Source organism: Drosophila melanogaster, chromosome 3R (assembly GCF_000001215.4).
Source record: "Drosophila melanogaster chromosome 3R".
Lineage (NCBI taxonomy): Eukaryota > Metazoa > Arthropoda > Insecta > Diptera > Drosophilidae > Drosophila > Drosophila melanogaster.
The window spans coordinates 11,832,843-11,846,968 of NT_033777.3; the positions used below are offsets into that span (position 1 = coordinate 11,832,843).

A 14,126-nucleotide genomic window follows, 5' to 3' on the forward strand; every position below is an offset into this window, starting at 1 on the left:
TGTTTTCTTTGGCGCTGTTTTTGTTGCTCAACTTTTTACTGGCCTGGCTTTTGACTCTACTTGGCCTCTTGGCGGGGAAATTGGGGGTGTTAGGGCGGTTTGATGGAGGGCCTTGGTGCGGTGGTTGGGGTGGATGGTCGGAGACAGGGGCAAGCTGTTTGTTTCCAATTAGAGTCGCCGGTGCCATGGCAGCACCTAGGGGCCGTATGATAATTGGATTGCCATGCATGGAGGACACACCCGTGTCCTTTTCACACAGCACAAAAAGTTATAGCTAACTATAAAATTAACGGACTAATGGGAAACGGAAACTTTTTCAGTACATGCCGAGCATCGTCTTCGGCTACCAAAGTTACTTGTAATATAGCTTAGATCCTATAGATTAGATTTAATATGCAATTAAAATTAGGTACCAAATTTTATGTTATTTTGGTTATCTAATAGAAGTAAATCAGCCATTTTTATTTTAGAACAAACCACTATCGAAGAAATCTGTAGAATTATAATACTAGCATATTCAGAATTAACTAGTTTTATACCCCTCCTTTTCGCGTAGTGTATAGTACAGAGGGAGATAGATAGATACAGCTGTACAAGGCTGCTCGCTTCCTGTTTTTCTGTCACTAGGTTCTGCGTTCGCCGTTCTCCTTTCTCCGTTTACCGTTGGCTGTTTGCTGTTTGCCTTGTGCTTTAACAGATAAATGGACATTCCCGTGAGGCGGCAGACAGAGATGGCAAATCAACAACAACAGCAAGCTGTTGCGAGCGAGAGAACGAGAGAGAGAGAGAGCAGCCGGCAGCAAGAGGCAGACAACAAAGAAACGTCAACAGTTGACAAGTGGCTGCAAGGAGTGGCCAAAGGGGGTTGGGTGGAGGGGAAGTCGAAGAGCTACAAAAACTGTAGCACGCTTTCGAGAGTAGCGAAAAGTGGGCAGCGAGCAGCCGAGATGACTGGGGGCTATAAATAGTTGCAGGCGCCTTTGTGACCAAGAACTATGCTAAAGGCTTTAAGGGGAGTGGCGGTGGGTGGGGATAACACTGGGTTACAGTCGGGGTGAAGAGGTCATCGTTTAGGCTCAACAGTTGGTCGAGATGCAAGGGAGAGGAGGAAAACCGAGTTCCTTTACCATGAAATGCAAACGGGACGAGGTTGTCACTAGTTTTTTATAAATGATCTCATCATTCAAGATGTTACCTTGCTGTTGCTTTTATATGCATAAGGCGACATAAATATAAAGAGCTTACTGTTTTGTATGGAATGAATTGATGTCTTCCTGTTACACAAATTTGCAATAATAAATATGAAGGTTTGTAAAATGTATAAATATATTCAGGTAGCTACGCCACAGCGACAAGGGAATTTAACTCATTGCGCTGGACAAAACTCAACAAATGGCCAAATGGGCGGCAGCGAGTTGCAGTAAATTCAGGCGAGTGCATTCCGTCAGACAGTGCGTATGTGGAATCTGACCAACGTTGCGTATGCGGAATATTAACACTCTTGTTGACTTACTTTGTTCACGGCTTCACTGTGGTTAGTTTGCAAACAAAGCATAGAGATTTACCGGAAAATCCACAATGCTTTTTTCACACTTTCTATAATGCATTTTCTGCGAAAATGTTTAAAAATTGAATTTAATTGAATAATAAACGAGCGTTTTTATGGTCACGGCTTCCTTTTGAATATGCAAATCACGTTTAAAATTTTTTCACTTTTTCTGCTAATAAAACCGAAGTGTGATTTCAATCGGAGTAAATTTAATTTAAATATTGCCCTTAAAAGCTTTTAATAGTTACTTTAGGGGAATATTCGTTATTAATTAAAATAATAAGAGGATTTTCAAAATCTATAGAAATCAGGCGACCTTTTTGGTATTAATTTCCAAGGAGAACGGTATTAATTTCAAAGGCAGACGCACAAAGAGCAGATCAGGAAGAGTAATAGTAATGAAAGAAAGCAGATAAGCGACAAAGCCGAAGCAGTGAAATGGCAAGTTAGCAAAAGCAAAAACGCAGCAAAGCACCTGAAAAGCAGATAAGCACAAAGGAAAGCAAGGCAAAGCACAGCCCAATCGCACTAACCGAGAGTAATACAAATGACTTGAAAGGCCAAAGGTCGGCCACTGCGTATACAACCGTAACAGAGGGTATGGTTGAGACCATAAAGAAATGAGAGAAACTATTCCAAAGTCATTTGGCAAGCGTTGAAGGGCGCCGAAGAGGTCGGAGGTTGGCAAGAGATGCGGGGCAGTGGTAATGGTAATGTCAATGGGCAGGGCAGTTTCCCAGATGAAAGCAGAACCAAGTGTTTATTGCAAAACAACGCAGCAATAGTTTCAGAAAACAACAACAACGGGCTGCAAAAAGAAAACGTAAAATATTTGAACAACACAGAAAAAGGTGCTGGCATAAATGGAATGGAAATTGAAATAAATCGATTTGGGTCAGTGGCGTTAAAAACGTTTTAACGAGAGCTTAAAATAACTTAAAGGGCAACTTTGTAGAAAAGGCTAAAATCATGAACATGACGAATGTGGGGCACTAAGATTGGTATGCAGTCCAATAATAGTTGGAATTTAAATAGAAGCCCGACCAGAGGCATAATTAGTTTTTCCGCACTTTAAACTCCTATCATCTTTCTTTTCTCATCTCAAACACTTTCCGCTTTCCTCTATTGTTGCACTTTGATTGCACTCCAGAGACTTGAGATGCGCCACCCGTTGGCCTCGTTAAGTTTTTGACAGGCCAACTAATTTGAAAGCAAAGAGGACGAAAAGTCGCCCGAGGACAGTGAAGTGCAAACGCGAAGTGACACTTTTTCAAACCATCCGAGTCGACTTCGACTGGAGGCCAATCAATCTTGGGACCGGAGTGCTGGCAGGCAGTTCAAGTGCCGGACAAGCCCGGTTCACTTCATCTTCATTCATTTCGGCAATTGCCCGCCTGTCGCCTGCACAAATTTCCCATCCCTGGTCCTTTTCGCCTTCTTTAAACTGCGAATCCTTTTCCTTCATCGTCCACTTCGGTGTCCTAACGACAATTGCAAATATGTTGCAATTTCCCGGTTTGGGAGCAAAGGTCAATGGTTGCTTTTCCTGTTGCTTGTTTGCCTCTCCTTTTCAACTTTCTCTCAGCTTTTTCATTTCATTTTTTCATTCTGCCCATTCCCCCCAACAGGACATGCCCCAGGGGACCTCCAAAATGTGCTGCAACTGCCTTGTCCTCTCATTCTCATTCCCCTTTTTAAGACCCTATTTGCTTCTTCGGCCATGAAGATTGATCACAGTTGGCAAAAGTTTTTGCTGCCCCGCCTGCAATTTTTATTTCCGCTTCCGCTCGCCACGCCCCCTGCGCCTGTCGTTTAATATGAAAAATTGCGCGCAAATATTTGCAAAGCTTGCAAAGCACGATGGTGAAAAGGGATAGAAGCCTCGTCTGGCTATCCTAATTGTGAGAATTTGTCAGTTTTGTTGCCAGGCTCAGATATTAATCGTTTACCAAGTTTGCTCTTTTTTCCCGGAAATTTCCATTTGCGGCGATAGGGCAAATTACAATGTCGAAAAAAAAACAACAACACATGCGAAACAGTATTGCAATTAAATTAAAGGTTTTAAATAAACAGTTTTTTTCAGTTCAGACTATAGTTGTAGCATGTTGGGCATAAAAAATAATATGCTTAATAACAAATGTCAAAGAAAGGCACATTAAGTGTAATTTTAAAATTATAATTCATCCATATAAAAGTTTTCCCAAATTGAATACAGTTTACTTTTCATTGGATTTCCACCACTTGCGACTTCAATGGCACTAATTTTCCACTTGCTAACTGGTTAGGAGCTTAAACAGCATCAAAGGGATCACGTCCAAAGGAACGTTGGGAATAAAATAGCAAGTGAAGATTAACCGGAGTAGCTTACGGTTATTCGAATGCACTTAACGCGAACTCGAAAGCTCATTGCCAGTTGTTAACTTGGCTTCATTTGCCCCAGCTTTAAATACTCCTCGCGATTCAGTTTTCGCCCCGTGGCAAAACAGGAGATAGAAACAGAAACCGAAAGGGAAACTCAATGCCATTTGAAAAAAATGCGAGAAGAAGCGAAAAGAATCCATAAAATCTAGCATTAATGCCTTCATTTTGTGCTCAACAACAGCGAAAGTTAGCAGAGCAGACAAGGCCAAAAGGAAAAGGAGAAAAGGCCAAGAAAAACTTGAAAGTGGCAAGAGGCAAAAGGAATCTTTAGCCAAAGTTTTTCGCTTTTCCTTCTTCTCGATTTTAACGCATTGCTTAAACCTCGAGGGGATCGCTGCAGAAAGAGGGCGCGCAGCGGAAAAAGGGGGCGTGGTATGGCCTAACGCCCGACTGCAGTTCGCCAAACGCGCAAGGATAGCGAATCGAAAAATTGGCCTTAGACCAGCAGGAATGAAGGGAATTTTCCAGCGCGACAAGTTTGCAGGGGGGTTTTTGAAAGTAAGCTATATGCATAGATATACACTAAAAGAAAACCTAAGGGATGTGTAAGATAACTCCTTCACAATGGCCCAAGAATGCTAAATAGATGATTCATTTTGTTAGTTTTTTGGATGCTGTTGCAAATTAATATCAAAAGTTTCTAGCACTTAATACTTTCTTTCAGTGTACCTGGATTCTAGTATATAGCTTCTTGTTGAGCGGTTTATCCGTCTCTGGCTCTAAAAATGAAAATTGAAAATTGCTTGAATTGCATTTCGCTCTCGTTTTGATGAGAATCTTCGGGTCGGCTGGAAATGGGGAAAATTTGTACGTGGATTTTCCCCACTTTTAAGCTATGAGAATGGCAAGGCAAACATCTGCTGCAGCTCGATGTGCTGCTGCTCCATCTTTTTGCGCTGGTGCCGAAGGCAACGCGGCGTATGAGCAACATCGAGATCTCTTGAGTTTCACGCAGTGCGGAGACTGACAAAAGTTGGAGTGCCATGTTTGTTATGAAATCCCCCGCTGAATGGCTCCCCTGTTCATAGGCAGTAGTTCCCTGCTTCTTAAGCTCCCACGCCCATGCCCTTTTAGTTAAAATCCCATTTAATTAAACCATTAAGTCTGACTTGGCCTTAACTAAGAGTTTTCCGCATTTGTTTTTGGCTCCCTCGCAAAAGATAAAGAGCCAAGGAAGAGATTCCCTTTGGTTTAATGAGCAAATGCTCCACGGTCCACGAAAAGTTGTATAATTGAAATTGCGGATGTGGCAAGGGTAAGCACTGCAAATGACTTTCAGTTTGCAGTTTTCGCTCTTTGTTTCGCCCACAGTTTTTAACTTGTTTTCATTGCCGCGCAGCATCCCAAACTTACCTCAAATGATTTATTTATTTGCCGGTTGCACTGATTTGTTTGGAATTCACTTAGGCGCCAAAGTTCTGCAATGGAAATAATTGAGATAAACTTTTTAGTGCGTTATGACTAGTACTGTAGAGGTAACTAATCAAAACTATCCGAACTAACCTGATTCATAATAAGGTAATAAATCAGGTTGCATTTTGAGTGCTTAATAAATTCCCTGATAAAATCTAGTAAAACGGAGACAGTTAATATAAGCAAAAAAATGTTATGCAATTAATTAAAAAAAATCTCGTGAATGTCAAACAGTTTATATACAATTTTAATTAAAAGTATGTTAAAGTACTAAAAATCAATAAAAAGTAATTATTCTTTTATTTTCATTGAAAAGAGTGCCATTTAAAGACGGCTTTAAAGCATGCTGCATTAATTCCATAAATCAAGTGCGCTTAATGAAAATTTTCGATTTCCGGATTTCAATTTGGTTCTTAAGCAGATGAAGAGTGGCTTTCGGCAGGCACTTGTCAAGGCGCTTAATTATTATCCTCGATGGATGGTTCAGTGCCTTTGTCATATTCTGACGACCCAGCCCCGAGAACCTTCTGCCCATTTAGTGCATAAATCTCTTGGCAATCCCTTCAACTGCAGCAGGGACTAACTACGGTTGGTCAAGAGGATGGCGACTAAGCACAAAAGGGGGCCTCGAGCAGTTTCTCGTCGTCGACTCTGGGCCACATGACGTATGCGCAATATACCATCAGCCCGACTGAGGACTTAATTTAAAGCCGCTTTCAGCAACAGTTTTCAGGTCCAGAGCTCAATTTCTGACGGCCCGTAATCAAAATAAACTGCAAATCTACAACCCACACTACGCCCTCCTCTATGTATGCATTTAATTATGACTTTACACAGGCATCCAGACAGATGGACAATTAGTGCCGGCCATGAATTATGAGCTCTCGGTTTTTTATTTTTTATATTTTTCCCTCGTCGGGTTAAGTAAATCATGGTCATGGAGTTGGACTCGGCGGGGCTCATAAAATCACTTTAAACAATAGCTGGCGAGTGGGCCAGAAGGGTATGCGATGCAAGGGCCAGCAAATGTGTAGTTAACTATTATGGCTGCCAGGAGTTGGAGCGTATGCTGAGCAGAACTGAACTTTTGTGCTTCATTTCCGTTTCCGGTTGCGACTGCACATATGCAAAGCATGCCTAGCGACTGGCTGCATCGGGGGCGTCGGTGTTATGACAGCATATGGATAATGGCAAAACGTGCCGAATGCCAAAAAGTTTATGAGCAGAAAAGACAATGTCAGAACCGGGGGCGTCTGACTGGAGACTCCTAGTGCGGGCGTGGCCCACAGAGCAGTTCGTTTGTTTTGACTTTCAATTGGAATGCTTTCCTGCTGCCAGAGGCTGTTTTGCCTACTGTTGCTTCTGCTTTTGAAATATACTTTTCCGCCATCTTTTCTTCCGCCTTGGTAGAACTTTTGATTGGCGCTTCTTTGCACACTAGTGAAAGTAAAATTTATGCAAATAAAAAAATATATATAGGAAAATTCTGAAGAATAAGGCAGCCATTGTTTTCACAAAGAGCTGATTTATTGCGTAAGTTTACTATTTTATTTCTTCTTTCTTAGTGCTTGTAAAATACTTAGATCATTAGCTAAAATTTCTAGTTTTGCATTTAACAAATTGTTGACATATTGAATAAATTTAATTTAATTTTCTACTAATATACTGAGCACTGACTAAAGTTCCGCATTGGTATGTTTGCATAAATATTGGCTCCAAGCAACATTAAGGAAAGTGACGTTGTCACAGCAAAAAACAAAGGGTAAAGCTTTATTGACGAGCTAATGTAGATAAAAAATGCCCAACAAAAAGAATGTTCCTCTGGAATCGAACGGTTTCTTCTGTTTGTCCATCTTGTTAACCTTTCTGTTACACCCTCTCCCCGCCTCCATTCTGATGCTTTTCATGATAAAAACTTAACATAACCCAGGCGACTTGTTGGCCCAACCCCAATCCCATAAAGAAGTCTGAGAAAAGAAATGGGGAATTGTTTTAGCCTTAAAATTGTGGGTCAATTGTCGTTTTTGTTCGTACTTCACATTGTTTTATCTGCTTCTCGTTCTCCATTTGTCGATATGTTTATGAACATTTCTATGGCATTTTATGTGACAGGCAAAGCAACTATGAAATGGGAAGAAATTTGCATTTTACATTCTGAGCTGTTCTGCCTTAATGTCCTCACTTGTGCCAACTGGTAAATATAAATGTACTCAACGGGATAAATGACAAAGTGCAAATATGCTTTAAAAATATACTCAATTTGTGTGGGCAAATGAATTTATTAGTTGTTTAAGCAGTATTCTTGATGCATTAATTCTTCAAAACATCTTTTTAAAGAAAACACTGGCAGATAATTTACAAATAAAGCAAATTTCTGTTTTAAACACATCTCGACTGTTTGTCATCGAGCGTCCTCCATGGAATAAAAAGTTGATTGGAAGAACAAAACTCATTTTCCCGACTTCTAATTCCGTACAAAAATTCCCAGTGGCCTGGTGTCAAAATCAGGCCGAATTGGATTCCTCGCCCACCAACTTTTGCCAGCTGTCCCAAAACAGCAGAGTGGCGCCGACAACAATGAATGGATATATCTGCAGCCGACATGTGTATAACAGCCAGAGAGAGTGGGAGGGAGAGAAAGAAAACCTTGCGACAGACAGAGACGGACAGTATGACAACGTGTTCCATCAACCGCACAACAAAGGACAACAACAACAGCCTCTGCAGAAACAACAAAAGCATCAACAATAACCCGTTGAAGATGGAGATGAAGAAGGATTTATTGTCGGTGGACCGAAGGCATCGTAATGCACATGTTCGCAAGGATGGGCGGTTGGGCGTTGGACTTCGGCCTTCAGGGGGCGGTCGATGTCAGAAGTCTTGGCTATCAAAAGATTTTTTTTTTTTTATATATTTATTTATTTAGAAGCGATGAATCAATACAATGCAATAACAGTAACATAACAGCGCAATTAACATATAAAAGATAAAACCAAACCTCTCACTAATCATGTGAGGACTTACAACTTTGTCTCATATTTCGAGGGGGTCTTTAGGGTTGTCCAAGTGTTTTGGCGAAACCCTTCCTTTTTAATCTCCTTAGAGGCCTAGCAGGGAGTAAGCGTCTAGCATGTATACTGTGGTGTCGTCTTAGTCTATCACTATATCTGCTGGTGTGCCTGGAGATCTGCTCTTCCACTGTATGAAGATTCAGATCACGGTGAAGGGTAGTGCCACGTACATAGTATGGGCAGTCTGTAATTGCACGCATGGCACGATTTTGCAATACCTGAATGCGGTTGTAGTTGGATTTTGCTGCAATACCCCAGATCTGTATTCCGTACAGCCAGATCGGGGCTACGCAGTGGACGTAGACTGCTCTTTTGGCTCTCAGTGTCATGGTGCTTTTTCTGTTTAACAGCCATCGAAGTTGTTGCATCCTTTGATAACATCTCCGAGTCGTAGCTTTCAGGTGCGGGCCGAAAGTCAACCGTTTATCAAGGGTAATCCCGAGGTACTTAGCCTGTGAAGGTTGATCTAGGATTACACCTTCCAGCTCTATGGGTGCGGTGACGGGACTTAAGGTCTTCAAGGTGAAGCAGGGATTGATGGTCTTTTGCGGATTGACCTTTAAATTCCATCTTTTGCACCATGCAGCCAGAGTGGTGAGGTACTCTTGGAGACCCCTTGCTGCCTCGTTGCAACAATTAGAGCTGTACAGCAGGGCAATATCGTCAGCGTACGTAGCAAGAAGGGCCTTCCTGGGATCTGCCATATGATAGGCGTTTGGGCAGGGCAGATCTGCAGTAAATACTGAGTAGAGCAACGGTCCCAGTACGCTGCCCTGCGGAACTCCAGCTCTCATAACGCGGGGAATCGAGTAGGAGTTTCTGACCCTGACCATGAATCTCCGATCTTCCAAGTATGATTTTAGGACTCCATAGTATGGTGCTGGGAATAACTTTTTAACTTTGCTGATAAGGCCGTCATGCCAGACCCTATCGAATGCCTGTTGCATGTCAATGAAAACAGCATTGCAGTATTCCTTATCATCAAAGGCCTGAAGGATATGTTTTGTCAGTCTGTGTACCTGCTCCACAGTACTGTGTCCCTGACGAAAGCCAAACTGATGATCCGGCAGGATACGACGCTCGGTCATAATGTCATTTAATCTGTTGGCAATCAGTCGTTCCCATAGCTTGGATAGCGAAGATAAATGACTTATGGGTCGGTACGATTCAGGGCTCTCTTCAGGTTTACCAGGCTTATGTATCATTAGGATTGCTGCCATTTTCCACTGCTTTGGGAAAAACTGCACCCTGAGTATGGCATTATATATCAGCGCCAAGTAGAGAATTGCTCGAACAGGTAGTGCTTTTAGTGTGGCATTGCAAACGTTGTCGATGCCAGGAGACTTCTTTAACGGAAGAGATTTGATAGCTTCGACAATTTCCTCAACCCTGATGGGCTTAATGGGTAGTGACATTTGCAGAGGTGTCTCTAGGCTATCAAGCGTCTCTTGATACTGCTCCGTTGTAGCGAATTGGAAGTGGGTGAACCTTGTCTCCAGATGATTTGCAAAACAATTAGCCTGCTCCTCTTCATTTTTAGCAAGTTCGCCTCCCGGACACCTTATAGGAACCTGTCTAAACGGCTGTCTTTTAAGGGACTTGGTGCATTTCCATAGCGAGTATCCAGCATCCACTGTGTAGTCCATACTAGCTAGTTTCTGCTCAAAAAAGTTGCTTCGAAGTTCTCTGAGGACGTTTCGTAGTTGCTTTGCAGCACGGTTCCATAAAAGTCGGTCCCAGGGGTCTTGAGATCGGATTGCTCGCCTTCGGAGTCTTCTTTTCTGTGTCAGAAGCTCTCTAGCCTCTCTTGTCAAGACTATCCCATATGTGGTGCCTATCCGAGGGACGGGAGAAGTAGAGACAGCCGCGGCCCTATGTATGCTTTCAGTTAGGTTGTCAACAGCCATTTCAATTTCCTCACCAGAATTAAGCGTGGTGTTCAGCGAAATAAGGCTCTCCAATTGTCGGCTAAAGGCAAGGAGGTCAGTGTGTTTGGTGACTAGCCTGGGACTTGGATTGACATGAGTACTGTCTGTCTCAATGCTAATGATAAGAGGCAAGTGATCAGAATCCAAGTCCCAGCTTTGTGTTATAGTTGCTAGGTGGTCTGGTATACCATGATACACTGCGAAATCTATGCATGAGGGCGTATGGCTGGGCACATACGGATACCTTGTCGGAGAGCCAGTTGCGAGGATCTTAGCTCCAGTCACGGACAAGGCTTCTGCTAGTTCCCGCCCGCGAGGTGAATTGCAAGTGTCGCCCCAAAGCCAGTGGCGGGCATTCCAGTCGCCACCTACCAAGTACCTTTGGCCGCAGGCGCGTATTATGTCAGTAAAATGTCTTTCCTCGATTCTAGTACTTGGGGAGCAGTAAATAGCGCTAAACTGCAGGTCCCCGAGTCCTGTGGCTACTTTTACTGATGACAATTGTATGTGGCGTGTCTCAATGACCCTTTGTGGAAAGTGGCGAAGAGTTGTCCTCACGAACACCGCTACTCCGCCAACACTATTATTATTAAGGGATGGCCTATATGCTGGATAGTACGCATATCCATATATCTTTACAGTTTCCCCTCTTTTGAGTCTTAGTTCAGTCACAAGAAGGATGTCTACCTTTTTGTTGTGCGCGAACAGCTCAACATCTTTGGCTTTTCTTGAAATGCCGTTAGCATTCCAAATAAGAATCTTTAGTGGATTCATAGGGAGGCTGAGACGTTGTTAAAGAGCTGGGGGTTAAGTTCACTCCCAGCCCATTCTTTTAACATATTCGCTAGTTCAAGAACCATTTTTTCAAGCTTTTCCAGTCGTTGATTGGTTTGGCTTTTATACTGTAGTTGTTCTTGCTGCTGCTGTTGCAACCACATAAGAAACTGTTGGTGTTGTTGTTGTTGGATCTGCTGTTGCCATTCCAGAAACTGTTGTTGTTGCTGTTGTAAGAATACTTGCACATCAGATGAGTTATTCTGCTGTGTATTCGATCGGTGTTGCTGCAGTATTTGTTTCGTTTGTGGGTTGTTTAAGCGTTGACGCTGGGCTGGTCCGTCCTTGGAGGGCGCTATTTTTGGGTATCCTTTTACTACTGTAGCATAGGATACTGCTCTGTTTCCACCAGTGCCTATAGATGGTTGGCTTTGGGCAAAATTAAGCTGTGGTTGTGTCGATAACTGCTGTACTGTTGATTGGGTGTTGTTCTTGCGGTAATTGGGCTGCAAGGCAGGAAGCTCTTGCCGGTCTCTAGGAGAGTGATGATGGGTGTTCTTATTTAACCTGTTTCCATTTCTTGCAGGCCCCATAGATCTGCGAAGAAGCTCCTGATACTTTAGGCAACCTTTGAAGCTAGCCGTATGATTTTCATAGCAATGGTAACATGTGGGCAGTGCGTCTATCGGTCGGGTGCATTGCATGGTTTGGTGATTTTCGCCACATCTGGCACAATTTGGGTGTCTGCGGCAGTATTTAGCTGTATGGCCGTACTCCTGACAACGACGACATTGCGCAATTTCAGAAGACTTTCTCATCCTTTCAATCCGTATTTTCTGTCGGCAAAGGGTCTTGACATGGTAAATTTCATTAATTTTTGCACAGGGCTTTATATTAATGAAAAAGATGTTTAGTTTTTCGTCCTTATTAGTCCTAGAACTAGGGTTGTGAATGTGGAGCACTTCGTAGCCTAAACATTTCAGATCGGCGGTTATGTCTTTGTTTGATGTACTGTGATGTAAGTCCCTTACTACAATTCTGTGTGGCTTATCTGTCAGCATTTGGTAAGTGTGAAACTGAATACCAATGTCATCCATATGGCTCACTATTTTCCTGTAAGTGTCGCTGTCTTTTGGAAATATTCTGACCGTTTCCCCTTGATTAGCTTTGACGACAACGTTATCTAAGCTTGTCTTTTCTTTTATAAGCTCAAACAGATCATTCAAGTTTCTGATATTTACAACAATTTGTGGTGGTTTTTTGTGATCATTAAGTTGATTGGCTGTATTGTGTGTTTCCTGCAAGTTTCGACCAGTATTGGAACCATCGAGTTGAGAATCATCCATATGGGCACTGTCAATATCAGCACCCTCTATCATTATGCCTTCCACGCTTTCTTCGTTAGTAGAAATATCCGTGTCCAGAATGGCAAACCTATTATTAGAGCTTATCTTCAGGCTAGTCGTACGGGGCGAGTGTAAAACTTGGCTGCTACTCCCTCTTTTCGGGTTGGAGATGGGGGACAAGGGCTTTCCATTTTTCCTTTTACCCGCTCTCTGATTTTGGTCATTTAATAACCTTCTGGCAGCATCGCTGAGATTATCTTCTACGATTCCTGAGTTTATCAATGTGGAACTTTCCTGGTGAGTGGATCTTGTTCCAAGGCACGGGCTGCTTATTGCGGCATTTGCCATTGTATATATGGTGCTGTTATTGGCACTAGTAAATGTCACCGTTGTTGTGGTGACGCTACTGCTTTGAGTTACGCTGCTTGTAAAGCGTTGAATTGCTGATCGGCACTCGTTTCTAATCTCGTGAGGTAATTTGCCAGCTATTGAGAACATTGTTCTATGGTTACTCTGCTTATTTAAAAGCTGGGTGTCATCAGAATTGTTCTCATCCATTGTCTTAATAATAATTCTTAATATTTACAAAATAGCTTGCTTAACTGACCACAAAACAGATCAAATACGGATCAGTTTTGCTGATAAGCATAGATTTTATTGCCCCCTTCAGCGGCTTTGCGCGGGGTGAGGGGAATAAGTTGCCCGAAGGGCAGGTATCGTAGCTACACCGCACTTCGATTAACGCTTTTTGTTGTTGGCCAAATGCCGACACCGCACGAAGCAGCGCCCGAATGTACTGGTGAGTGCTATTTTAAGCACCCAAGAAATTGCAACAATAAAGCAAAATAGATCACTTTTGCATACGCGCGACACAACCGATCTCTATGAATGCAGATTTGCGACTCATCAAAAGATTAAATTGGAGACCCCGAAGGCAAGAGAAGCAGCAAAAATGTAGCCTACATTCGAGCGTCACTGCAAGAGTTTGACATGCAAATAGAGACATTGGGCTAAAACTAATAAAATGCTATGGAGAAATATAAATTTTCACTAATAACTTTAAATTCATTTCATTTTTTAAAGGTTGCTGTGTGAAAATGTATACTATTTATTCTTTTTATATTGCATGAGGCTAACCCCCCATACATATTTTTATAAATTTCATTGGCTTGAGGCGAAATTTTCTTGTGATAAGAGAGAAAGTGCCCTATATATGTATATGCTAGTCACACATATACCAAACGCACGCAGACATCTTATTCCGGCAAATTCAAATTTGCCAACTCATCAGCAAAATCTCTCTCCTTATCTGCTTTCCTCTGCCACTTCCTTGTGCCCTCTTCATGGGATTCATGGGATTACTTCGCTTGCGGCCTGCCATTCAATTAAGTCATCATCGCCATGCATTTTGACAGCATTTAACACGCAAGCAACTCTATGCCTCCCAGCGACCACCCACCAATGCCTTCCGCTTAACCTCATAGCCACTTGTCGAACATGATAAATTTGTGGGAAAATGCCAGTTGGTGCGGCTGAATAAAAGGGGAGTGGGGCATTTTGGAGCATCATTTCGCCCCCTTAAAATGTTATTGCATTTTTAGCACCACGCCCCCATCCAACGCGA

At 42.5% G+C, this 14,126-nt stretch overlaps 1 protein-coding gene across 2 annotated transcripts in view, besides 1 other annotated feature; it reads right to left on the reverse strand.

Annotated features, from left to right (window-relative positions):
* CG6959 (uncharacterized protein) overlaps positions 1 to 14,126 on the reverse strand; it is a 46,759-nt gene that overhangs the window by 10,141 nt on the left and 22,492 nt on the right. For both annotated transcript variants that reach the window (NM_141865.4, NM_001144565.2), the window contains one exon: positions 5,324 to 5,388. The gene's annotated coding sequence lies outside the window, so the exon portion shown is untranslated. The remainder of the gene's footprint in view (positions 1 to 5,323; positions 5,389 to 14,126) is intronic.
* Positions 8,279 to 13,400: a mobile genetic element.